The 26,109-nt window shown below is 35.6% G+C and overlaps 8 non-coding genes across 8 annotated transcripts; 4 read left to right on the plus strand and 4 right to left on the minus strand.

The window, feature by feature from the left end:
• Positions 1 to 208: 208 nt before the first annotated feature.
• Trnag-gcc (transfer RNA glycine (anticodon GCC)) lies at positions 209 to 279 on the minus strand. The gene has a single exon. It is a non-coding gene; the product is annotated as a tRNA-Gly (tRNA).
• Positions 280 to 1,712: 1,433 nt separating this feature from the next.
• Trnap-ugg (transfer RNA proline (anticodon UGG)) lies at positions 1,713 to 1,784 on the plus strand. Its single transcript has one exon. It is a non-coding gene; the product is annotated as a tRNA-Pro (tRNA).
• Positions 1,785 to 8,323: 6,539 nt separating this feature from the next.
• Trnag-gcc (transfer RNA glycine (anticodon GCC)) lies at positions 8,324 to 8,394 on the minus strand. The gene has a single exon. It is a non-coding gene; the product is annotated as a tRNA-Gly (tRNA).
• A 1,433-nt stretch (positions 8,395 to 9,827) lies between these two features.
• Trnap-ugg (transfer RNA proline (anticodon UGG)) lies at positions 9,828 to 9,899 on the plus strand. The gene has a single exon. It is a non-coding gene; the product is annotated as a tRNA-Pro (tRNA).
• A 6,536-nt stretch (positions 9,900 to 16,435) lies between these two features.
• On the minus strand, positions 16,436 to 16,506 carry Trnag-gcc (transfer RNA glycine (anticodon GCC)). The gene has a single exon. It is a non-coding gene; the product is annotated as a tRNA-Gly (tRNA).
• Positions 16,507 to 17,939: 1,433 nt separating this feature from the next.
• Trnap-ugg (transfer RNA proline (anticodon UGG)) lies at positions 17,940 to 18,011 on the plus strand. The gene has a single exon. It is a non-coding gene; the product is annotated as a tRNA-Pro (tRNA).
• A 6,522-nt stretch (positions 18,012 to 24,533) lies between these two features.
• On the minus strand, positions 24,534 to 24,604 carry Trnag-gcc (transfer RNA glycine (anticodon GCC)). Its single transcript has one exon. It is a non-coding gene; the product is annotated as a tRNA-Gly (tRNA).
• A 1,433-nt stretch (positions 24,605 to 26,037) lies between these two features.
• Positions 26,038 to 26,109, plus strand: Trnap-ugg (transfer RNA proline (anticodon UGG)). Its single transcript has one exon. It is a non-coding gene; the product is annotated as a tRNA-Pro (tRNA).

Raw genomic sequence — 26,109 nt, forward strand, 5'->3', positions numbered from 1 at the left:
AAGCTGTTTTGCACCAACATCCATGTTTTTTTCCGGGAAGCGAGGGACACTCAGTGTGAGACATCCAAGCTTCTGATTCAAGGACTGTTCCGATTTCAGTTGTGGAGTTGGCATAAAACACAAAAGTGAGCGAAAATTAGACTAGGGCAAAAAGAGTTATTACAAATATTGGATTATGCAAACATTCTAAAACTATATAAAAAAAATTTGCATCGGCCGGGAATCGAACCCGGGCCGCCCGCGTGGCAGGCGAGCATTCTACCACTGAACCACCGATGCACATTATTCCCTTGCTTCGTAAGGGCCTATCTCCCCACCGTGTCTTTACCTTAACTGCCTAATGTCATTTACATGTCTGTGTCATCTAATTCAGTAGGCGTTGATTTGTTGATTGACTGCCTATGGGGTTACAATGCATGCTGTTAGAATAAACCGACACAACACATCTCTTTATTTGATTCTGAAACGGCGTAGATTACTTGGATTGAAGCACTTTCTAAATTGGAGACAGCCACATGATTTCTCACTTGCTAGTCTCTTCAAAGGTCTTGTCTGCTTGAATTTCATCTCACATCTATCCACAAGATGCATTTTAGTAGAAAACGGTATTCGTTTTCAAGGAGGTTGTAAATAGAACAAAGTCTATCCGGAATTGGTTTTTAAGCAAAATATTGATGGACGAATTCATAATATTTGTACAGATTTCCTATCATATCTTTAACGAAAGATGAATGTGCTGCTTAGAGAGAACCTAAAACGAACCTTGCCTAATCCGCCTACTGGAATTATCTTTGTTGTTGTTGTGAAAATCAACTGTCAAATTCATGGTATGACCGTCGACTAGAATGGCAAATTTGGCTTCCATCGACATACATCAGCATGCATTCATCTTCATGCATAATCCAAGTGTCAAACGGGGACGCCGGCGAATGGAGAATGCTGTTTGATCAACGAATTGTCCAAGGGTCTATCGGCAGCAATTAATATTATGTAGATCTGAAACTCTTGATTATTATCAACAGTAAAATTCAAATGAGTTGGATTTCATTTAGAAGCATGCAAATAAAATATCATTTTAATTCTAAATATGTCTTCGTCATCGGAAATCGACTTTATCTTAAAGCATGTTAGTCTAAACAAAGTCAACTAATTACTTTTCATGTGTTACCCACAACAACAATCAGCTTGATTGCATAGTTTCGGTCTTGAATTTAGAGAACCAGTCTGTGTATACAACAATGAATAATGTCATCCATAAATTACATATATTACAAAACACCCTCTTCAGAGAAAACTAAGAGAGAAAAAGAAAACACTTTATAGGAACATTAAGTTCCTTCCTATCATCTGGTCTTAAATGATGCAAAGATTATTAAAATTCATTAAATTTAGTTTGATCATGGGTCATTTGCGACAGTATTTTCTCCTTGGAAGAAGGACTTATATGTGTATATCTCATAGATTTGGGAGATTAGCTTTGAAGCAAACTGAATAGTAAATGATATCAAAAGACTGGTATTTCGAAACAATACTATTTGTGCATGAAATGTACACAAGGAAATGAAATATGTACGTTTCATCTATGATATAATCTTTTCATGTGCAAGGATCTGAGTAACAGCAGCGCACTGATATCAAGCTGTCGATAAGGTAGCGGCTCGTATGCAGGACAAATATAAAGGCGGATAATGGCACGATTATTTCCCATGTGAGGCTCGTTGGTCTAGGGGTATGATTCTCGCTTTGGGTGCGAGAGGTCCCGGGTTCAAATCCCGGACGAGCCCACCATTTTGGAAATGAAAGTTAATACTCATTTTGTAGTATCCTGGTAAATGGTTGAAGCAATCTCTCGGGACAGCCATGAGTGAAATATTTCATTTTCAATTATTCGTGTAAATGCAATACTTTTGACGGATTCATTTCGGAAACGCTGGTGAATTGTCATTTCTCCAAAACTTGAAATAGGTTTTCATATAGTTAGTCAAGTACAATTAATTGGAAGTTAACTTCCCAGAACCCCATTTACGACTTCAGCTTCAGAGGATGTACTGAAATTCTTGAACAAATATAACTACTGTATGGACCAGTGGATTAGCATAGTTTTTCATTGCACTCTTATCTTCCTCTGAACAAAGTTAACCTCCACACCCATACAGAAAAAGTTTGTTTTAGACATCCTTATCAAAATGTATGCTAATAATTATTTAACTTCTGCCAGTTTTGATTGCATAGTTTCATTCTTGAATTTAGAGAACCAGTTTATGTATACAAGAAAGACTAATCTTAACCACAATTACATATGTCAGAAAACACCATCGTCAGAGAAAACTAAGAGAAATAAAAAACACTTTATAGTGACACTAAGTTCCTTCTTATCCTATGCAATAATGATTAAAATTCATTAAAATCAGTTTTTCCTTTGGTCATTTGCGACAGTTTTTTTTTGTCCTTGGAGGAAGGACTTATATTTGGGTCATTATCTTCATTATTTGGACATAATGTCGACAAGTAACTGGAGAAGAAAGCCTGGCGATGAATGTAAAAACAAAAGTAATTTGAAGTTATTCTGTCTTCTTGTTCTGAAGCAAATTGAATAGTTTAATGATGACGAAAGACTAAGATTTTGAAACTTTACTAGTTGTGTATGAAATGTACTCATTCTCAAAAAGGAGCATGCCCATCAAGATATATAGACGGAATAAAGCTATCGGTCAATCGATAGATTGATATATAGATATATATTTCATCATTCCAACGAAGGAAGATACCCATCAAGAGAATCAAAATACTTGAACAGGCAATACAATAGACATATAGGCAGACAAACAGGCAGACAGGTTTACAATGGATTGAGATTGAAGCAGACATACAGTTATACATAGAGACAGACAGATAGATGCGAATGAATCTATGTACCATAATGGTCCCGCAGAATGTTCATTAAAAGTAAATAAATTAAATGCCTTTTGGTTTCCTCTGCATTCTCTTTATACAGTTTAAACAATACATCACATAAAACATGGTTTACGCATCATATGAACTATATTTTTAACTTTACAATTTTGATTTTGTTTTAACGTTAATTGCTAGGTCTGAATTAATTAGAAACATTCACCACTTACTACCATTCGATTTACACTTTTAAAAACCAGGCTTGTCGATACTCGGAAGACTGGATCTCGCCCAAAATGCTCCTTATATTTTCATTTCCTTTGTAAGCTCTATTCAAAGTGTAACTTTGAAACGCATCAGGAAATTGTTGTTGCAAATCACACAAATATTCACACAAATATTCTCTTGCAAACTTTGATTCATATGCTGAACATCGATTGAAACTAACAAATAACGTAATTGTTATCTTTTGTTGTGTAAGGTTGTAAGGAATGGAAAGAAGAAAAAATAAGAACGTCGATTAAAACCAGCAAAGAACATGTGTGCGTCTGCGTGTGTGTGTGTGTGTGTGTGTGTGTGATTTGGATTTTTAACGTAGCTTTAATAATCTATCAGTCATATCGCTACGATGTCCGCAGTGCGACAGATTATAGTTATGTCTAGTACTGGGGCATCATGCCGCAGACATGTAGCATGATGTCCAACCCAGTCATATTATCCTGACACCAGGCGGACCAGTCCTAACACTAACCTCTTAATGCTGAGCGTGAAGCGAGGCAGCTGTTAGTAGCATTTTGTAAGTCTTTGGTATGACTCGACCGGGGATCAGCAAAGAACGTAATTGGTAGGTTGTGATTTTTCTTGTTGAGAATCTTTATTCTTCTTAAAACATCAAGTCTCAGTTTACCCACTTTCTTGATTTTCTAACCTATTTCACGAAAAGCAACAAGCAAACGTCATTAAATGTTGTTGATTGTTACAAATCGTGTGGGAGATATGTATTGGGAATTTGACAATGCTCCTGAACGTACGACTTATTGGAAAAGTATTTTACGTAACAATTGATGAATCTCCTTTAAAACTATTCTAGTGTCCAGATTATGTTTTAAAGAAAGTATATGATACTAATTTAAGATGATGCGCCAAAGCATATTCACGCCTGAATTTTCAATCAAGTGTTCGGTTCATTAGAAAGCGAAACCATACAAAAGGCATATGGTCAATTAAGTGTTTTATCGTTGCAGTTCAAAGATGAACAAGTAAGTCAAATTAGGAAAACTTTGATGTTCAAAAAAATTCACATTTACTCTGCGAATGTATGTCTGTCCATATAATCAGTAAGAATTAAGAATAAAATGTCTTCAGTTAGTTCGCTCTAAAATTGTAAGACATTTTCATGAAACTTGGTCTGTCCTTATTTCAAAATCAACAAATTTCATTTTACTCCCGTTCTCTTATTGTGTGTGTCTGAAGGTGATAAATACTGACTACCACTTGATCAATATCATAAGTAGGTAACATCTTCGGCTAGAGAGTTTATTCTGTTTCTCGGATTTTCAAATGCAACTGTTTCTGCTATAACTATGCATCACCACGGCTCCTGTTCATTCACTGGCTTTGTATGTAACTGCACGTGTTACATTTCCAATAAGTACCATGTTTCCGTTCTTTTAAATGTTTTGAACGCAACTGATCGTGCAAAAATTGTGATAATCACCATGTCCTGGAAGAAGTCTTCTGCTCTTGATGAGGAGTATAATGCAGTGTATGGCTTCAGACACCATGTGCGGCCAGTGATTTCCTCCCTTTAAAGGTTTCAATTGAAATAAATAGTCGCATAATTGCGATTCGAATTCAATTGAATATATTATAATTTTCTTCCTAAGTTATGCTTTCGGTGAAAATAATATCGGTGTTTTCTCGTTGTGTATGTGACATATGTTGGGAAGTTATATTTGTAGTTGTAGATGGCTAGATGATCAACCTGTCTTGCATTTCTTTACCTTTCAGAGATCAATCTTCAGGACTTCAATCAGCCTCAGCTTTCAAAAGTTGACAACCCTATTAAGAATAAATATGCTTGATAAAGTTATATTTACAATTATACGGTGCAACATTTTGGAATTGTTATCTTCACAGAGCTGTAACAACAATAAGTCATCTTGCAGATGCGGAACGTCGATTGAAACCAAAAAAGAACATAATTGTTAGTTTTAATTTGTAAGCTTGTAAAGAATGTAAGAAAGAAAAAAAGAAGATCGACTTTAACCAACAAAGAACGTACTTGTTACATTTGTTTTGCAAGCTTTTAAGGAATGTAAAAGAAAAAAAGAACGTGGACTGAAACCAACATAGATCGTAATTGTTATTTTTTGTTTTGTAAAGTTGTATGGAATATAAAGGAGAAAAACTAAGAACGTCGAATATAACTAACAAAAAACGAAATTGTTAGTTTTGTTTTGTTGAGAATATTTATTCTTCTTAAAACTTCAGGTCTCTGTTTAACCACTTGCTTGATTTTTCAACTTATTTCTCGAAATACATCGAACAAGCGTCATTAAATCTTGTTGATGTTGCAAAATCGTGTGGGAAATATGTGTTTGGAATTAACAATGCTCCTGAACCCATGCCTTACAGGAAAGGTATTTAACGTAACAATTGATGAATCTCCTTTAAATATATCCTAATGTCCCGATTATTCCCGTTTGCAAGTTTATTCTGTTGTATAATGTCAAATTTAGGAAATCTACTCCTTATTCCATTTCTTTTTCGTTTTAATTTTAATTGATGAATGTTGGTTGTTTTATCCAGTCAGGAAACTATTTTTCCTCCTCATGGGTCCAAACGAGGAAACTATCCTCAATACACCTAACGTACAAAAATGGTAATTTATGGCCTTTGCACACTTTTCTTTCTCCAAGTATACAGTTTTAAGAGGCTGTAAGTTTGGTCAGTTTTTTCCAGGAAATCATTTGTATCTTTAAAATATGGATAGTGTTTCTGCGCCAAAGTGTTTCGATTAAAATAAATCCGCTCGGCAACACGCTCAGTCTGTCTTGAACAATCTGAAACAATGTGCCACTTGTCCGAACTTCGCTTGGCATAGTCCAGTTCTAGACCGGTTTGTGACTTTTCGGATAAATATAACAATACCTTGGTATTGAATTCGGAATACAGCAGTCGAATTCCCTTGTGTTCAGAAATCTACCTAAACATACTTTACCAAGACTTCGTCTGATTTCCATTTACTATTCAAAAATATCGTCTGACTTCCATGTTTTCGGCAAGTTTCCGTCTGACTTTTATTTACCTTTTCAAGATTCAATCCGAGTCACATTTCTGTCTCACTTCAAACTGGGTTTGTAATAGGCTGATAATATTGCAAAATCATTTCATTGTAGCTCTAATTCCAAAATGTACTGATGAAAGACATTGGTGGCATTACTTTTACTAGACTTCTTGATTGCCAGAGAACTGTTTTAGCATTAATTTTGCAACTCCCTATTTTATGATTTACTCAGGTTTGAGTTCTGGATAGAAACATCAGGTGTGCTTTTGTTTCGATAGACAGAAATGCATTTCTGCACATTCTCAGGCATACAGTTCTATGAATGCTATGGCATGCAGTTTAATACATCCTCAATGACAAAATAATTGCTTTTGATTTTGGATTCACGGGGCATCTATCAAACGAGGGACATTCTGTGTGAGAAACCCCATCTCCTGATGGAAGACTTTAAGTTGTGGCGTTGGCATACAAAACATAAGTGAGCGACAATTAGGTTACAGCGAGAAACGCTAGTACAATTTAGGACCATGCACACATTCTGAACGTAAAAGTACCCTTTCATCGACTTGCAATCAAATGAAGGCCGCCAGCGTCTGTATATATATGGCTCTTAGATCTTTCTACAAGACACATGCAAGTAGAGAAATGGTGTTCATTTCTAAGGAGGTTGTGAATCAAATAAAATCCCTCCTGAATTAGTTTGTAAGCAAGACATTAATGGACGCAATTCGCACTATTGGTACAGTTTTCCTATCCTAAAGTTTGGTGTATTGCTTAGATAAAACCTGCAATCAACTTTGCCTAATGCATCTACTGCAAATATATTTGTTTCGTTTACTATAATATTCAACGCTGGCAGCAAGATCATGTATAATACTAAAGGTTTAGTAAAGAACATGCCAAATATCTGGTACACCAGGATTTCCTGAGGAAAAACTAATGATCTGAGCTCAAATCCAAATAAAGATGTTTTCATACAAAATTAATAATCTTACTTTATAATCTACAACCATATACACAATAAGCCTTCAATATGTTATTGATAAAAAAGACATTATTCAGATAGGCCCAATCTCCTACCCGCAATTAAGGAGAAACTTCAATCACACAGTAGAAATACAGTATAGATAACAGTTTGCCTTTTAAAAAAATGATTGTATGTTGTTTACACATATATGTATGTTTGCGTGCGTGCATGTTTGCGCATGAGGATATAGTTTATCTTTCAAACGGTGTAATTGTAGATATAACAGTATGTCGTACATTTATTCTTAATGACGTTGTAGAGTTTTGAAATTGCAGGCTGATTATAGTTCTATTTGTTGTCCTCTGAAATGTAATGAAACCCATGACAGGTTGATCATCTAAACATTTACATCTCCAATGATGACTTTCCTACATATGACATTGTGCAGGCATAAACTTTGAACTCTTGTGTGATAACGAACGAGAGAGAGAGAGAGAGAGAGAGAGAGAGAGAGAGAGAGAGTGCGAGGGAGAGAGAGGGAGAGAGAGAGAGGGAGAGAGAGAGGTCAATGATCGTTTGATACAGTAATCTGTAAATAACACAAAAACATTGTGAATGGGAACTTAGTATCATTCCTTTCAGTCTGGATTTGAAATCAGTTCAATGAAATTCGAGTCAAAGTTGGCTGGAGAAGGTCAAACGTGAAACGAGGTTTACAGACAGACATAAATGTTGAAATAAATTGAAGACATCTCTAAAAGAGTATTCTAGTGTCATAAAGTAAATGATAATAACACGTTCAGTACACTGAAATGTTCTTGTGTTAAAATAATTAAGGGCGATAGGCATCGTCATCCGGATTTAAAGATTAACCTCTGACTGAAAAATGAAGGTTATTACGCTCTTCCTACAGTTCCAATTAGAAACTCCTTATAGACAAGATAAGGATCTGTCCCACTGTAATGGAAAGCTGTTTTGCACCAACATCCATGTTTTTTTCCGGGAAGCGAGGGACACTCAGTGTGAGACATCCAAGCTTCTGATTCAAGGACTGTTCCGATTTCAGTTGTGGAGTTGGCATAAAACACAAAAGTGAGCGAAAATTAGACTAGGGCAAAAAGAGTTATTACAAATATTGGATTATGCAAACATTCTAAAACTATATAAAAAAAATTTGCATCGGCCGGGAATCGAACCCGGGCCGCCCGCGTGGCAGGCGAGCATTCTACCACTGAACCACCGATGCACATTATTCCCTTGCTTCGTAAGGGCCTATCTCCCCACCGTGTCTTTACCTTAACTGCCTAATGTCATTTACATGTCTGTGTCATCTAATTCAGTAGGCGTTGATTTGTTGATTGACTGCCTATGGGGTTACAATGCATGCTGTTAGAATAAACCGACACAACACATCTCTTTATTTGATTCTGAAACGGCGTAGATTACTTGGATTGAAGCACTTTCTAAATTGGAGACAGCCACATGATTTCTCACTTGCTAGTCTCTTCAAAGGTCTTGTCTGCTTGAATTTCATCTCACATCTATCCACAAGATGCATTTTAGTAGAAAACGGTATTCGTTTTCAAGGAGGTTGTAAATAGAACAAAGTCTATCCGGAATTGGTTTTTAAGCAAAATATTGATGGACGAATTCATAATATTTGTACAGATTTCCTATCATATCTTTAACGAAAGATGAATGTGCTGCTTAGAGAGAACCTAAAACGAACCTTGCCTAATCCGCCTACTGGAATTATCTTTGTTGTTGTTGTGAAAATCAACTGTCAAATTCATGGTATGACCGTCGACTAGAATGGCAAATTTGGCTTCCATCGACATACATCAGCATGCATTCATCTTCATGCATAATCCAAGTGTCAAACGGGGACGCCGGCGAATGGAGAATGCTGTTTGATCAACGAATTGTCCAAGGGTCTATCGGCAGCAATTAATATTATGTAGATCTGAAACTCTTGATTATTATCAACAGTAAAATTCAAATGAGTTGGATTTCATTTAGAAGCATGCAAATAAAATATCATTTTAATTCTAAATATGTCTTCGTCATCGGAAATCGACTTTATCTTAAAGCATGTTAGTCTAAACAAAGTCAACTAATTACTTTTCATGTGTTACCCACAACAACAATCAGCTTGATTGCATAGTTTCGGTCTTGAATTTAGAGAACCAGTCTGTGTATACAACAATGAATAATGTCATCCATAAATTACATATATTACAAAACACCCTCTTCAGAGAAAACTAAGAGAGAAAAAGAAAACACTTTATAGGAACATTAAGTTCCTTCCTATCATCTGGTCTTAAATGATGCAAAGATTATTAAAATTCATTAAATTTAGTTTGATCATGGGTCATTTGCGACAGTATTTTCTCCTTGGAAGAAGGACTTATATGTGTATATCTCATAGATTTGGGAGATTAGCTTTGAAGCAAACTGAATAGTAAATGATATCAAAAGACTGGTATTTCGAAACAATACTATTTGTGCATGAAATGTACACAAGGAAATGAAATATGTACGTTTCATCTATGATATAATCTTTTCATGTGCAAGGATCTGAGTAACAGCAGCGCACTGATATCAAGCTGTCGATAAGGTAGCGGCTCGTATGCAGGACAAATATAAAGGCGGATAATGGCACGATTATTTCCCATGTGAGGCTCGTTGGTCTAGGGGTATGATTCTCGCTTTGGGTGCGAGAGGTCCCGGGTTCAAATCCCGGACGAGCCCACCATTTTGGAAATGAAAGTTAATACTCATTTTGTAGTATCCTGGTAAATGGTTGAAGCAATCTCTCGGGACAGCCATGAGTGAAATATTTCATTTTCAATTATTCGTGTAAATGCAATACTTTTGACGGATTCATTTCGGAAACGCTGGTGAATTGTCATTTCTCCAAAACTTGAAATAGGTTTTCATATAGTTAGTCAAGTACAATTAATTGGAAGTTAACTTCCCAGAACCCCATTTACGACTTCAGCTTCAGAGGATGTACTGAAATTCTTGAACAAATATAACTACTGTATGGACCAGTGGATTAGCATAGTTTTTCATTGCACTCTTATCTTCCTCTGAACAAAGTTAACCTCCACACCCATACAGAAAAAGTTTGTTTTAGACATCCTTATCAAAATGTATGCTAATAATTATTTAACTTCTGCCAGTTTTGATTGCATAGTTTCATTCTTGAATTTAGAGAACCAGTTTATGTATACAAGAAAGACTAATCTTAACCACAATTACATATGTCAGAAAACACCATCGTCAGAGAAAACTAAGAGAAATAAAAAACACTTTATAGTGACACTAAGTTCCTTCTTATCCTATGCAATAATGATTAAAATTCATTAAAATCAGTTTTTCCTTTGGTCATTTGCGACAGTTTTTTTTTGTCCTTGGAGGAAGGACTTATATTTGGGTCATTATCTTCATTATTTGGACATAATGTCGACAAGTAACTGGAGAAGAAAGCCTGGCGATGAATGTAAAAACAAAAGTAATTTGAAGTTATTCTGTCTTCTTGTTCTGAAGCAAATTGAATAGTTTAATGATGACGAAAGACTAAGATTTTGAAACTTTACTAGTTGTGTATGAAATGTACTCATTCTCAAAAAGGAGCATGCCCATCAAGATATATAGACGGAATAAAGCTATCGGTCAATCGATAGATTGATATATAGATATATATTTCATCATTCCAACGAAGGAAGATACCCATCAAGAGAATCAAAATACTTGAACAGGCAATACAATAGACATATAGGCAGACAAACAGGCAGACAGGTTTACAATGGATTGAGATTGAAGCAGACATACAGTTATACATAGAGACAGACAGATAGATGCGAATGAATCTATGTACCATAATGGTCCCGCAGAATGTTCATTAAAAGTAAATAAATTAAATGCCTTTTGGTTTCCTCTGCATTCTCTTTATACAGTTTAAACAATACATCACATAAAACATGGTTTACGCATCATATGAACTATATTTTTAACTTTACAATTTTGATTTTGTTTTAACGTTAATTGCTAGGTCTGAATTAATTAGAAACATTCACCACTTACTACCATTCGATTTACACTTTTAAAAACCAGGCTTGTCGATACTCGGAAGACTGGATCTCGCCCAAAATGCTCCTTATATTTTCATTTCCTTTGTAAGCTCTATTCAAAGTGTAACTTTGAAACGCATCAGGAAATTGTTGTTGCAAATCACACAAATATTCACACAAATATTCTCTTGCAAACTTTGATTCATATGCTGAACATCGATTGAAACTAACAAATAACGTAATTGTTATCTTTTGTTGTGTAAGGTTGTAAGGAATGGAAAGAAGAAAAAATAAGAACGTCGATTAAAACCAGCAAAGAACATGTGTGCGTCTGCGTGTGTGTGTGTGTGTGTGTGTGTGTGATTTGGATTTTTAACGTAGCTTTAATAATCTATCAGTCATATCGCTACGATGTCCGCAGTGCGACAGATTATAGTTATGTCTAGTACTGGGGCATCATGCCGCAGACATGTAGCATGATGTCCAACCCAGTCATATTATCCTGACACCAGGCGGACCAGTCCTAACACTAACCTCTTAATGCTGAGCGTGAAGCGAGGCAGCTGTTAGTAGCATTTTGTAAGTCTTTGGTATGACTCGACCGGGGATCAGCAAAGAACGTAATTGGTAGGTTGTGATTTTTCTTGTTGAGAATCTTTATTCTTCTTAAAACATCAAGTCTCAGTTTACCCACTTTCTTGATTTTCTAACCTATTTCACGAAAAGCAACAAGCAAACGTCATTAAATGTTGTTGATTGTTACAAATCGTGTGGGAGATATGTATTGGGAATTTGACAATGCTCCTGAACGTACGACTTATTGGAAAAGTATTTTACGTAACAATTGATGAATCTCCTTTAAAACTATTCTAGTGTCCAGATTATGTTTTAAAGAAAGTATATGATACTAATTTAAGATGATGCGCCAAAGCATATTCACGCCTGAATTTTCAATCAAGTGTTCGGTTCATTAGAAAGCGAAACCATACAAAAGGCATATGGTCAATTAAGTGTTTTATCGTTGCAGTTCAAAGATGAACAAGTAAGTCAAATTAGGAAAACTTTGATGTTCAAAAAAATTCACATTTACTCTGCGAATGTATGTCTGTCCATATAATCAGTAAGAATTAAGAATAAAATGTCTTCAGTTAGTTCGCTCTAAAATTGTAAGACATTTTCATGAAACTTGGTCTGTCCTTATTTCAAAATCAACAAATTTCATTTTACTCCCGTTCTCTTATTGTGTGTGTCTGAAGGTGATAAATACTGACTACCACTTGATCAATATCATAAGTAGGTAACATCTTCGGCTAGAGAGTTTATTCTGTTTCTCGGATTTTCAAATGCAACTGTTTCTGCTATAACTATGCATCACCACGGCTCCTGTTCATTCACTGGCTTTGTATGTAACTGCACGTGTTACATTTCCAATAAGTACCATGTTTCCGTTCTTTTAAATGTTTTGAACGCAACTGATCGTGCAAAAATTGTGATAATCACCATGTCCTGGAAGAAGTCTTCTGCTCTTGATGAGGAGTATAATGCAGTGTATGGCTTCAGACACCATGTGCGGCCAGTGATTTCCTCCCTTTAAAGGTTTCAATTGAAATAAATAGTCGCATAATTGCGATTCGAATTCAATTGAATATATTATAATTTTCTTCCTAAGTTATGCTTTCGGTGAAAATAATATCGGTGTTTTCTCGTTGTGTATGTGACATATGTTGGGAAGTTATATTTGTAGTTGTAGATGGCTAGATGATCAACCTGTCTTGCATTTCTTTACCTTTCAGAGATCAATCTTCAGGACTTCAATCAGCCTCAGCTTTCAAAAGTTGACAACCCTATTAAGAATAAATATGCTTGATAAAGTTATATTTACAATTATACGGTGCAACATTTTGGAATTGTTATCTTCACAGAGCTGTAACAACAATAAGTCATCTTGCAGATGCGGAACGTCGATTGAAACCAAAAAAGAACATAATTGTTAGTTTTAATTTGTAAGCTTGTAAAGAATGTAAGAAAGAAAAAAAGAAGATCGACTTTAACCAACAAAGAACGTACTTGTTACATTTGTTTTGCAAGCTTTTAAGGAATGTAAAAGAAAAAAAGAACGTGGACTGAAACCAACATAGATCGTAATTGTTATTTTTTGTTTTGTAAAGTTGTATGGAATATAAAGGAGAAAAACTAAGAACGTCGAATATAACTAACAAAAAACGAAATTGTTAGTTTTGTTTTGTTGAGAATATTTATTCTTCTTAAAACTTCAGGTCTCTGTTTAACCACTTGCTTGATTTTTCAACTTATTTCTCGAAATACATCGAACAAGCGTCATTAAATCTTGTTGATGTTGCAAAATCGTGTGGGAAATATGTGTTTGGAATTAACAATGCTCCTGAACCCATGCCTTACAGGAAAGGTATTTAACGTAACAATTGATGAATCTCCTTTAAATATATCCTAATGTCCCGATTATTCCCGTTTGCAAGTTTATTCTGTTGTATAATGTCAAATTTAGGAAATCTACTCCTTATTCCATTTCTTTTTCGTTTTAATTTTAATTGATGAATGTTGGTTGTTTTATCCAGTCAGGAAACTATTTTTCCTCCACATGGGTCCAAACGAGGAAACTATCCTCAATACACCTAACGTACAAAAATGGTAATTTATGGCCGTTGCACACTTTTCTTTCTCCAAGTATACAGTTTTAAGAGGCTGTAAGTTTGGTCAGTTTTTTCCAGGAAATCATTTGTATCTTTAAAATATGGATAGTGTTTCTGCGCCAAAGTGTTTCGATTAAAATAAATCCGCTCGGCAACACGCTCAGTCTGTCTTGAACAATCTGAAACAATGTGCCACTTGTCCGAACTTCGCTTGGCATAGTCCAGTTCTAGACCCGTTTGTGACTTTTCGGATAAATATAACAATACCTTGGTATTGAATTCGGAATACAGCAGTCGAATTCCCTTGTGTTCAGAAATCTACCTAAACATACTTTACCAAGACTTCGTCTGATTTCCATTTACTATTCAAAAATATCGTCTGACTTCCATGTTTTCGGCAAGTTTCCGTCTGACTTTTATTTACCTTTTCAAGATTCAATCCGAGTCACATTTCTGTCTCACTTCAAACTGGGTTTGTAATAGGCTGATAATATTGCAAAATCATTTCATTGTAGCTCTAATTCCAAAATGTACTGATGAAAGACATTGGTGGCATTACTTTTACTAGACTTCTTGATTGCCAGAGAACTGTTTTAGCATTAATTTTGCAACTCCCTATTTTATGATTTACTCAGGTTTGAGTTCTGGATAGAAACATCAGGTGTGCTTTTGTTTCGATAGACAGAAATGCATTTCTGCACATTCTCAGGCATACAGTTCTATGAATGCTATGGCATGCAGTTTAATACATCCTCAATGACAAAATAATTGCTTTTGATTTTGGATTCACGGGGCATCTATCAAACGAGGGACATTCTGTGTGAGAAACCCCATCTCCTGATGGAAGACTTTAAGTTGTGGCGTTGGCATACAAAACATAAGTGAGCGACAATTAGGTTACAGCGAGAAACGCTAGTACAATTTAGGACCATGCACACATTCTGAACGTAAAAGTACCCTTTCATCGACTTGCAATCAAATGAAGGCCGCCAGCGTCTGTATATATATGGCTCTTAGATCTTTCTACAAGACACATGCAAGTAGAGAAATGGTGTTCATTTCTAAGGAGGTTGTGAATCAAATAAAATCCCTCCTGAATTAGTTTGTAAGCAAGACATTAATGGACGCAATTCGCACTATTGGTACAGTTTTCCTATCCTAAAGTTTGGTGTATTGCTTAGATAAAACCTGCAATCAACTTTGCCTAATGCATCTACTGCAAATATATTTGTTTCGTTTACTATAATATTCAACGCTGGCAGCAAGATCATGTATAATACTAAAGGTTTAGTAAAGAACATGCCAAATATCTGGTACACCAGGATTTCCTGAGGAAAAACTAATGATCTGAGCTCAAATCCAAATAAAGATGTTTTCATACAAAATTAATAATCTTACTTTATAATCTACAACCATATACACAATAAGCCTTCAATATGTTATTGATAAAAAAGACATTATTCAGATAGGCCCAATCTCCTACCCGCAATTAAGGAGAAACTTCAATCACACAGTAGAAATACAGTATAGATAACAGTTTGCCTTTTTAAAAAAATGATTGTATGTTGTTTACACATATATGTATGTTTGCGTGCGTGCATGTTTGCGCATGAGGATATAGTTTATCTTTCAAACGGTGTAATTGTAGATATAACAGTATGTCGTACATTTATTCTTAATGACGTTGTAGAGTTTTGAAATTGCAGGCTGATTATAGTTCTATTTGTTGTCCTCTGAAATGTAATGAAACGCATGACTGGTTGATCATCTAAACATTTACATCTCCAATGATGACTTTCCTACATATGACATTGTGCAGGCATAAACTTTGAACTCTTGTGTGATAACGAACGAGAGAGAGAGAGAGAGAGAGAGAGAGAGAGAGAGAGTGCGAGGGAGAGAGAGGGAGAGAGAGAGAGGGAGAAAGAGAGGTCAATGATCGTTTGATACAGTAATCTGTAAATAACACAAAAACATTGTGAATGGGAACTTAGTATCATTCCTTTCAGTCTGGATTTGAAATCAGTTCAATGAAATTCGAGTCAAAGTTGGCTGGAGAAGGTCAAACGTGAAACGAGGTTTACAGACAGACATAAATGTTGAAATAAATTGAAGACATCTCTAAAAGAGTATTCTAGTGTCATAAAGTAAATGATAATAACACGTTCAGTACACTGAAATGTTCTTGTGTTAAAATAATTAAGGGCGATAGGCATCGTCATCCGGATTTAAAGATTAACCTCTGACTGAAAAATGAAGGTTATTACGCTCTTCCTACAGTTCCAATTAGAAACTCCTTATAGACAAGATAAGGATCTGTCCCACTGTAATGGAAAGCTGTTTTGCACCAACATCCATGTTTTTTTCCGGGAAGCGAGGGACACTCAGTGTGAGACATCCAAGCTTCTGATTCAAGGACTGTTCCGATTTCAGTTGTGGAGTTGGCATAAAACACAAAAGTGAGCGAAAATTAGACTAGGGCAAAAAGAGTTATTACAAATATTGGATTATGCAAACATTCTAAAACTATATAAAAAAAATTTGCATCGGCCGGGAATCGAACCCGGGCCGCCCGCGTGGCAGGCGAGCATTCTACCACTGAACCACCGATGCACATTATTCCCTTGCTTCGTAAGGGCCTATCTCCCCACCGTGTCTTTACCTTAACTGCCTAATGTCATTTACATGTCTGTGTCATCTAATTCAGTAGGCGTTGATTTGTTGATTGACTGCCTATGGGGTTACAATGCATGCTGTTAGAATAAACCGACACAACACATCTCTTTATTTGATTCTGAAACGGCGTAGATTACTTGGATTGAAGCACTTTCTAAATTGGAGACAGCCACATGATTTCTCACTTGCTAGTCTCTTCAAAGGTCTTGTCTGCTTGAATTTCATCTCACATCTATCCACAAGATGCATTTTAGTAGAAAACGGTATTCGTTTTCAAGGAGGTTGTAAATAGAACAAAGTCTATCCGGAATTGGTTTTTAAGCAAAATATTGATGGACGAATTCATAATATTTGTACAGATTTCCTATCATATCTTTAACGAAAGATGAATGTGCTGCTTAGAGAGAACCTAAAACGAACCTTGCCTAATCCGCCTACTGGAATTATCTTTTTTGTTGTTGTGAAAATCAACTGTCAAATTCATGGTATGACCGTCGACTAGAATGGCAAATTTGGCTTCCATCGACATACATCAGCATGCATTCATCTTCATGCATAATCCAAGTGTCAAACGGGGACGCCGGCGAATGGAGAATGCTGTTTGATCAACGAATTGTCCAAGGGTCTATCGGCAGCAATTAATATTATGTAGATCTGAAACTCTTGATTATTATCAACAGTAAAATTCAAATGAGTTGGATTTCATTTAGAAGCATGCAAATAAAATATCATTTTAATTCTAAATATGTCTTCGTCATCGGAAATCGACTTTATCTTAAAGCATGTTAGTCTAAACAAAGTCAACTAATTACTTTTCATGTGTTACCCACAACAACAATCAGCTTGATTGCATAGTTTCGGTCTTGAATTTAGAGAACCAGTCTGTGTATACAACAATGAATAATGTCATCCATAAATTACATATATTACAAAACACCCTCTTCAGAGAAAACTAAGAGAGAAAAAGAAAACACTTTATAGGAACATTAAGTTCCTTCCTATCATCTGGTCTTAAATGATGCAAAGATTATTAAAATTCATTAAATTTAGTTTGATCATGGGTCATTTGCGACAGTATTTTCTCCTTGGAAGAAGGACTTATATGTGTATATCTCATAGATTTGGGAGATTAGCTTTGAAGCAAACTGAATAGTAAATGATATCAAAAGACTGGTATTTCGAAACAATACTATTTGTGCATGAAATGTACACAAGGAAATGAAATATGTACGTTTCATCTATGATATAATCTTTTCATGTGCAAGGATCTGAGTAACAGCAGCGCACTGATATCAAGCTGTCGATAAGGTAGCGGCTCTTATGCAGGACAAATATAAAGGCGGATAATGGCACGATTATTTCCCATGTGAGGCTCGTTGGTCTAGGGGTATGATTCTCGCTTTGGGTGCGAGAGGTCCCGGGTTCAAATCCCGGACGAGCCCACCATTTTGGAAATGAAAGTTAATACTCATTTTGTAGTATCCTGGTAAATGGTTGAAGCAATCTCTCGGGACAGCCATGAGTGAAATATTTCATTTTCAATTATTCGTGTAAATGCAATACTTTTGACGGATTCATTTCGGAAACGCTGGTGAATTGTCATTTCTCCAAAACTTGAAATAGGTTTTCATATAGTTAGTCAAGTACAATTAATTGGAAGTTAACTTCCCAGAACCCCATTTACGACTTCAGCTTCAGAGGATGTACTGAAATTCTTGAACAAATATAACTACTGTATGGACCAGTGGATTAGCATAGTTTTTCATTGCACTCTTATCTTCCTCTGAACAAAGTTAACCTCCACACCCATACAGAAAAAGTTTGTTTTAGACATCCTTATCAAAATGTATGCTAATAATTATTTAACTTCTGCCAGTTTTGATTGCATAGTTTCATTCTTGAATTTAGAGAACCAGTTTATGTATACAAGAAAGACTAATCTTAACCACAATTACATATGTCAGAAAACACCATCGTCAGAGAAAACTAAGAGAAATAAAAAACACTTTATAGTGACACTAAGTTCCTTCTTATCCTATGCAATAATGATTAAAATTCATTAAAATCAGTTTTTCCTTTGGTCATTTGCGACAGTTTTTTTTTGTCCTTGGAGGAAGGACTTATATTTGGGTCATTATCTTCATTATTTGGACATAATGTCGACAAGTAACTGGAGAAGAAAGCCTGGCGATGAATGTAAAAACAAAAGTAATTTGAAGTTATTCTGTCTTCTTGTTCTGAAGCAAATTGAATAGTTTAATGATGACGAAAGACTAAGATTTTGAAACTTTACTAGTTGTGTATGAAATGTACTCATTCTCAAAAAGGAGCATGCCCATCAAGATATATAGACGGAATAAAGCTATCGGTCAATCGATAGATTGATATATAGATATATATTTCATCATTCCAACGAAGGAAGATACCCATCAAGAGAATCAAAATACTTGAACAGGCAATACAATAGACATATAGGCAGACAAACAGGCAGACAGGTTTACAATGGATTGAGATTGAAGCAGACATACAGTTATACATAGAGACAGACAGATAGATGCGAATGAATCTATGTACCATAATGGTCCCGCAGAATGTTCATTAAAAGTAAATAAATTAAATGCCTTTTGGTTTCCTCTGCATTCTCTTTATACAGTTTAAACAATACATCACATAAAACATGGTTTACGCATCATATGAACTATATTTTTAACTTTACAATTTTGATTTTGTTTTAACGTTAATTGCTAGGTCTGAATTAATTAGAAACATTCACCACTTACTACCATTCGATTTACACTTTTAAAAACCAGGCTTGTCGATACTCGGAAGACTGGATCTCGCCCAAAATGCTCCTTATATTTTCATTTCCTTTGTAAGCTCTATTCAAAGTGTAACTTTGAAACGCATCAGGAAATTGTTGTTGCAAATCACACAAATATTCACACAAATATTCTCTTGCAAACTTTGATTCATATGCTGAACATCGATTGAAACTAACAAATAACGTAATTGTTATCTTTTGTTGTGTAAGGTTGTAAGGAATGGAAAGAAGAAAAAATAAGAACGTCGATTAAAACCAGCAAAGAACATGTGTGCGTCTGCGTGTGTGTGTGTGTGTGTGTGTGTGATTTGGATTTTTAACGTAGCTTTAATAATCTATCAGTCATATCGCTACGATGTCCGCAGTGCGACAGATTATAGTTATGTCTAGTACTGGGGCATCATGCCGCAGACATGTAGCATGATGTCCAACCCAGTCATATTATCCTGACACCAGGCGGACCAGTCCTAACACTAACCTCTTAATGCTGAGCGTGAAGCGAGGCAGCTGTTAGTAGCATTTTGTAAGTCTTTGGTATGACTCGACCGGGGATCAGCAAAGAACGTAATTGGTAGGTTGTGATTTTTCTTGTTGAGAATCTTTATTCTTCTTAAAACATCAAGTCTCAGTTTACCCACTTTCTTGATTTTCTAACCTATTTCACGAAAAGCAACAAGCAAACGTCATTAAATGTTGTTGATTGTTACAAATCGTGTGGGAGATATGTATTGGGAATTTGACAATGCTCCTGAACGTACGACTTATTGGAAAAGTATTTTACGTAACAATTGATGAATCTCCTTTAAAACTATTCTAGTGTCCAGATTATGTTTTAAAGAAAGTATATGATACTAATTTAAGATGATGCGCCAAAGCATATTCACGCCTGAATTTTCAATCAAGTGTTCGGTTCATTAGAAAGCGAAACCATACAAAAGGCATATGGTCAATTAAGTGTTTTATCGTTGCAGTTCAAAGATGAACAAGTAAGTCAAATTAGGAAAACTTTGATGTTCAAAAAAAATTCACATTTACTCTGCGAATGTATGTCTGTCCATATAATCAGTAAGAATTAAGAATAAAATGTCTTCAGTTAGTTCGCTCTAAAATTGTAAGACATTTTCATGAAACTTGGTCTGTCCTTATTTCAAAATCAACAAATTTCATTTTACTCCCGTTCTCTTATTGTGTGTGTCTGAAGGTGATAAATACTGACTACCACTTGATCAATATCATAAGTAGGTAACATCTTCGGCTAGAGAGTTTATTCTGTTTCTCGGATTTTCAAATGCAACTGTTTCTGCTATAACTATGCATCACCACGGCTCCTGTTCATTCACTGGCTTTGTATGTAACTGCACGTGTTACATTTCCAATAAGTACCATGTTTCCGTTCTTTTAAATGTTTTGAACGCAACTGATCGTGCAAAAATTGTGATAATCACCATGTCCTGGAAGAAGTCTTCTGCTCTTGATGAGGAGTATAATGCAGTGTATGGCTTCAGACACCATGTGCGGCCAGTGATTTCCTCCCTTTAAAGGTTTCAATTGAAATAAATAGTCGCATAATTGCGATTCGAATTCAATTGAATATATTATAATTTTCTTCCTAAGTTATGCTTTCGGTGAAAATAATATCGGTGTTTTCTCGTTGTGTATGTGACATATGTTGGGAAGTTATATTTGTAGTTGTAGATGGCTAGATGATCAACCTGTCTTGCATTTCTTTACCTTTCAGAGATCAATCTTCAGGACTTCAATCAGCCTCAGCTTTCAAAAGTTGACAACCCTATTAAGAATAAATATGCTTGATAAAGTTATATTTACAATTATACGGTGCAACATTTTGGAATTGTTATCTTCACAGAGCTGTAACAACAATAAGTCATCTTGCAGATGCGGAACGTCGATTGAAACCAAAAAAGAACATAATTGTTAGTTTTAATTTGTAAGCTTGTAAAGAATGTAAGAAAGAAAAAAAGAAGATCGACTTTAACCAACAAAGAACGTACTTGTTACATTTGTTTTGCAAGCTTTTAAGGAATGTAAAAGAAAAAAAGAACGTGGACTGAAACCAACATAGATCGTAATTGTTATTTTTTGTTTTGTAAAGTTGTATGGAATATAAAGGAGAAAAACTAAGAACGTCGAATATAACTAACAAAAAACGAAATTGTTAGTTTTGTTTTGTTGAGAATATTTATTCTTCTTAAAACTTCAGGTCTCTGTTTAACCACTTGCTTGATTTTTCAACTTATTTCTCGAAATACATCGAACAAGCGTCATTAAATCTTGTTGATGTTGCAAAATCGTGTGGGAAATATGTGTTTGGAATTAACAATGCTCCTGAACCCATGCCTTACAGGAAAGGTATTTAACGTAACAATTGATGAATCTCCTTTAAATATATCCTAATGTCCCGATTATTCCCGTTTGCAAGTTTATTCTGTTGTATAATGTCAAATTTAGGAAATCTACTCCTTATTCCATTTCTTTTTCGTTTTAATTTTAATTGATGAATGTTGGTTGTTTTATCCAGTCAGGAAACTATTTTTCCTCCACATGGGTCCAAACGAGGAAACTATCCTCAATACACCTAACGTACAAAAATGGTAATTTATGGCCTTTGCACACTTTTCTTTCTCCAAGTATACAGTTTTAAGAGGCTGTAAGTTTGGTCATTTTTTTCCAGGAAATCATTTGTATCTTTAAAATATGGATAGTGTTTCTGCGCCAAAGTGTTTCGATTAAAATAAATCCGCTCGGCAACACGCTCAGTCTGTCTTGAACAATCTGAAACAATGTGCCACTTGTCCGAACTTCGCTTGGCATAGTCCAGTTCTAGACCCGTTTGTGACTTTTCGGATAAATATAACAATACCTTGGTATTGAATTCGGAATACAGCAGTCGAATTCCCTTGTGTTCAGAAATCTACCTAAACATACTTTACCAAGACTTCGTCTGATTTCCATTTACTATTCAAAAATATCGTCTGACTTCCATGTTTTCGGCAAGTTTCCGTCTGACTTTTATTTACCTTTTCAAGATTCAATCCGAGTCACATTTCTGTCTCACTTCAAACTGGGTTTGTAATAGGCTGATAATATTGCAAAATCATTTCATTGTAGCTCTAATTCCAAAATGTACTGATGAAAGACATTGGTGGCATTACTTTTACTAGACTTCTTGATTGCCAGAGAACTGTTTTAGCATTAATTTTGCAACTCCCTATTTTATGATTTACTCAGGTTTGAGTTCTGGATAGAAACATCAGGTGTGCTTTTGTTTCGATAGACAGAAATGCATTTCTGCACATTCTCAGGCATACAGTTCTATGAATGCTATGGCATGCAGTTTAATACATCCTCAATGACAAAATAATTGCTTTTGATTTTGGATTCACGGGGCATCTATCAAACGAGGGACATTCTGTGTGAGAAACCCCATCTCCTGATGGAAGACTTTAAGTTGTGGCGTTGGCATACAAAACATAAGTGAGCGACAATTAGGTTACAGCGAGAAACGCTAGTACAATTTAGGACCATGCACACATTCTGAACGTAAAAGTACCCTTTCATCGACTTGCAATCAAATGAAGGCCGCCAGCGTCTGTATATATATGGCTCTTAGATCTTTCTACAAGACACATGCAAGTAGAGAAATGGTGTTCATTTCTAAGGAGGTTGTGAATCAAATAAAATCCCTCCTGAATTAGTTTGTAAGCAAGACATTAATGGACGCAATTCGCACTATTGGTACAGTTTTCCTATCCTAAAGTTTGGTGTATTGCTTAGATAAAACCTGCAATCAACTTTGCCTAATGCATCTACTGCAAATATATTTGTTTCGTTTACTATAATATTCAACGCTGGCAGCAAGATCATGTATAATACTAAAGGTTTAGTAAAGAACATGCCAAATATCTGGTACACCAGGATTTCCTGAGGAAAAACTAATGATCTGAGCTCAAATCCAAATAAAGATGTTTTCATACAAAATTAATAATCTTACTTTATAATCTACAACCATATACACAATAAGCCTTCAATATGTTATTGATAAAAAAGACATTATTCAGATAGGCCCAATCTCCTACCCGCAATTAAGGAGAAACTTCAATCACACAGTAGAAATACAGTATAGATAACAGTTTGCCTTTTAAAAAAAAATGATTGTATGTTGTTTACACATATATGTATGTTTGCGTGCGTGCATGTTTGCGCATGAGGATATAGTTTATCTTTCAAACGGTGTAATTGTAGATATAACAGTATGTCGTACATTTATTCTTAATGACGTTGTAGAGTTTTGAAATTGCAGGCTGATTATAGTTCTATTTGTTGTCCTCTGAAATGTAATGAAACCCATGACAGGTTGATCATCTAAACATTTACATCTCCAATGATGACTTTCCTACATATGACATTGTGCAGGCATAAACTTTGAACTCTTGTGTGATAACGAACGAGAGAGAGAGAGAGAGAGAGAGTGCGAGGGAGAGAGAGGGAGAGAGAGAGAGGGAGAGAGAGAGGTCAATGATCGTTTGATACAGTAATCTGTAAATAACACAAAAACATTGTGAATGGGAACTTAGTGTCATTCCTTTCAGTCTGGATTTGAAATCAGTTCAATGAAATTCGAGTCAAAGTTGGCTGGAGAAGGTCAAACGTGAAACGAGGTTTACAGACAGACATAAATGTTGAAATAAATTGAAGACATCTCTAAAAGAGTATTCTAGTGTCATAAAGTAAATGATAATAACACGTTCAGTACACTGAAATGTTCTTGTGTTAAAATAATTAAGGGCGATAGGCATCGTCATCCGGATTTAAAGATTAACCTCTGACTGAAAAATGAAGGTTATTACGCTCTTCCTACAGTTCCAATTAGAAACTCCTTATAGACAAGATAAGGATCTGTCCCACTGTAATGGAAAGCTGTTTTGCACCAACATCCATGTTTTTTTCCGGGAAGCGAGGGACACTCAGTGTGAGACATCCAAGCTTCTGATTCAAGGACTGTTCCGATTTCAGTTGTGGAGTTGGCATAAAACACAAAAGTGAGCGAAAATTAGACTAGGGCAAAAAGAGTTATTACAAATATTGGATTATGCAAACATTCTAAAACTATATAAAAAAAATTTGCATAGGCCGGGAATCGAACACGGGCCGCCCGCGTGGCAGGCGAGCATTCTACCACTGAACCACCGATGCACATTATTCCCTTGCTTCGTAAGGGCCTATCTCCCCACCGTGTCTTTACCTTAACTGCCTAATGTCATTTACATGTCTGTGTCATCTAATTCAGTAGGCGTTGATTTGTTGATTGACTGCCTATGGGGTTACAATGCATGCTGTTAGAATAAACCGACACAACACATCTCTTTATTTGATTCTGAAACGGCGTAGATTACTTGGATTGAAGCACTTTCTAAATTGGAGACAGCCACATGATTTCTCACTTGCTAGTCTCTTCAAAGGTCTTGTCTGCTTGAATTTCATCTCACATCTATCCACAAGATGCATTTTAGTAGAAAACGGTATTCGTTTTCAAGGAGGTTGTAAATAGAACAAAGTCTATCCGGAATTGGTTTTTAAGCAAAATATTGATGGACGAATTCATAATATTTGTACAGATTTCCTATCATATCTTTAACGAAAGATGAATGTGCTGCTTAGAGAGAACCTAAAACGAACCTTGCCTAATCCGCCTACTGGAATTATCTTTTTTGTTGTTGTGAAAATCAACTGTCAAATTCATGGAATGACCGTCGACTAGAATGGCAAATTTGGCTTCCATCGACATACATCAGCATGCATTCATCTTTATGCATAATCCAAGTGTCAAACGGGGACGCCGGCGAATGGAGAATGCTGTTTGATCAACGAATTGTCCAAGGGTCTATCGGCAGCAATTAATATTATGTAGATCTGAAACTCTTGATTATTATCAACAGTAAAATTCAAATGAGTTGGATTTCATTTAGAAGCATGCAAATAAAATATCATTTTAATTCTAAATATGTCTTCGTCATCGGAAATCGACTTTATCTTAAAGCATGTTAGTCTAAACAAAGTCAACTAATTACTTTTCATGTGTTACCCACAACAACAATCAGCTTGATTGCATAGTTTCGGTCTTGAATTTAGAGAACCAGTCTGTGTATACAACAATGAATAATGTCATCCATAAATTACATATATTACAAAACACCCTCTTCAGAGAAAACTAAGAGAGAAAAAGAAAACACTTTATAGGAACATTAAGTTCCTTCCTATCATCTGGTCTTAAATGATGCAAAGATTATTAAAATTCATTAAATTTAGTTTGATCATGGGTCATTTGCGACAGTATTTTCTCCTTGGAAGAAGGACTTATATGTGTATATCTCATAGATTTGGGAGATTAGCTTTGAAGCAAACTGAATAGTAAATGATATCAAAAGACTGATATTTCGAAACAATACTATTTGTGCATGAAATGTACACAAGGAAATGAAATATGTACGTTTCATCTATGATATAATCTTTTCATGTGCAAGGATCTGAGTAACAGCAGCGCACTGATATCAAGCTGTCGATAAGGTAGCGGCTCGTATGCAGGACAAATATAAAGGCGGATAATGGCACGATTATTTCCCATGTGAGGCTCGTTGGTCTAGGGGTATGATTCTCGCTTTGGGTGCGAGAGGTCCCGGGTTCAAATCCCGGACGAGCCC

This window comes from Sinohyriopsis cumingii, unplaced genomic scaffold (genome assembly GCF_028554795.1).
Source record: "Sinohyriopsis cumingii isolate HCF-2022 unplaced genomic scaffold, ASM2855479v2 utg003732l, whole genome shotgun sequence".
Taxonomy (NCBI): Eukaryota; Metazoa; Mollusca; class Bivalvia; order Unionida; family Unionidae; genus Sinohyriopsis; species Sinohyriopsis cumingii.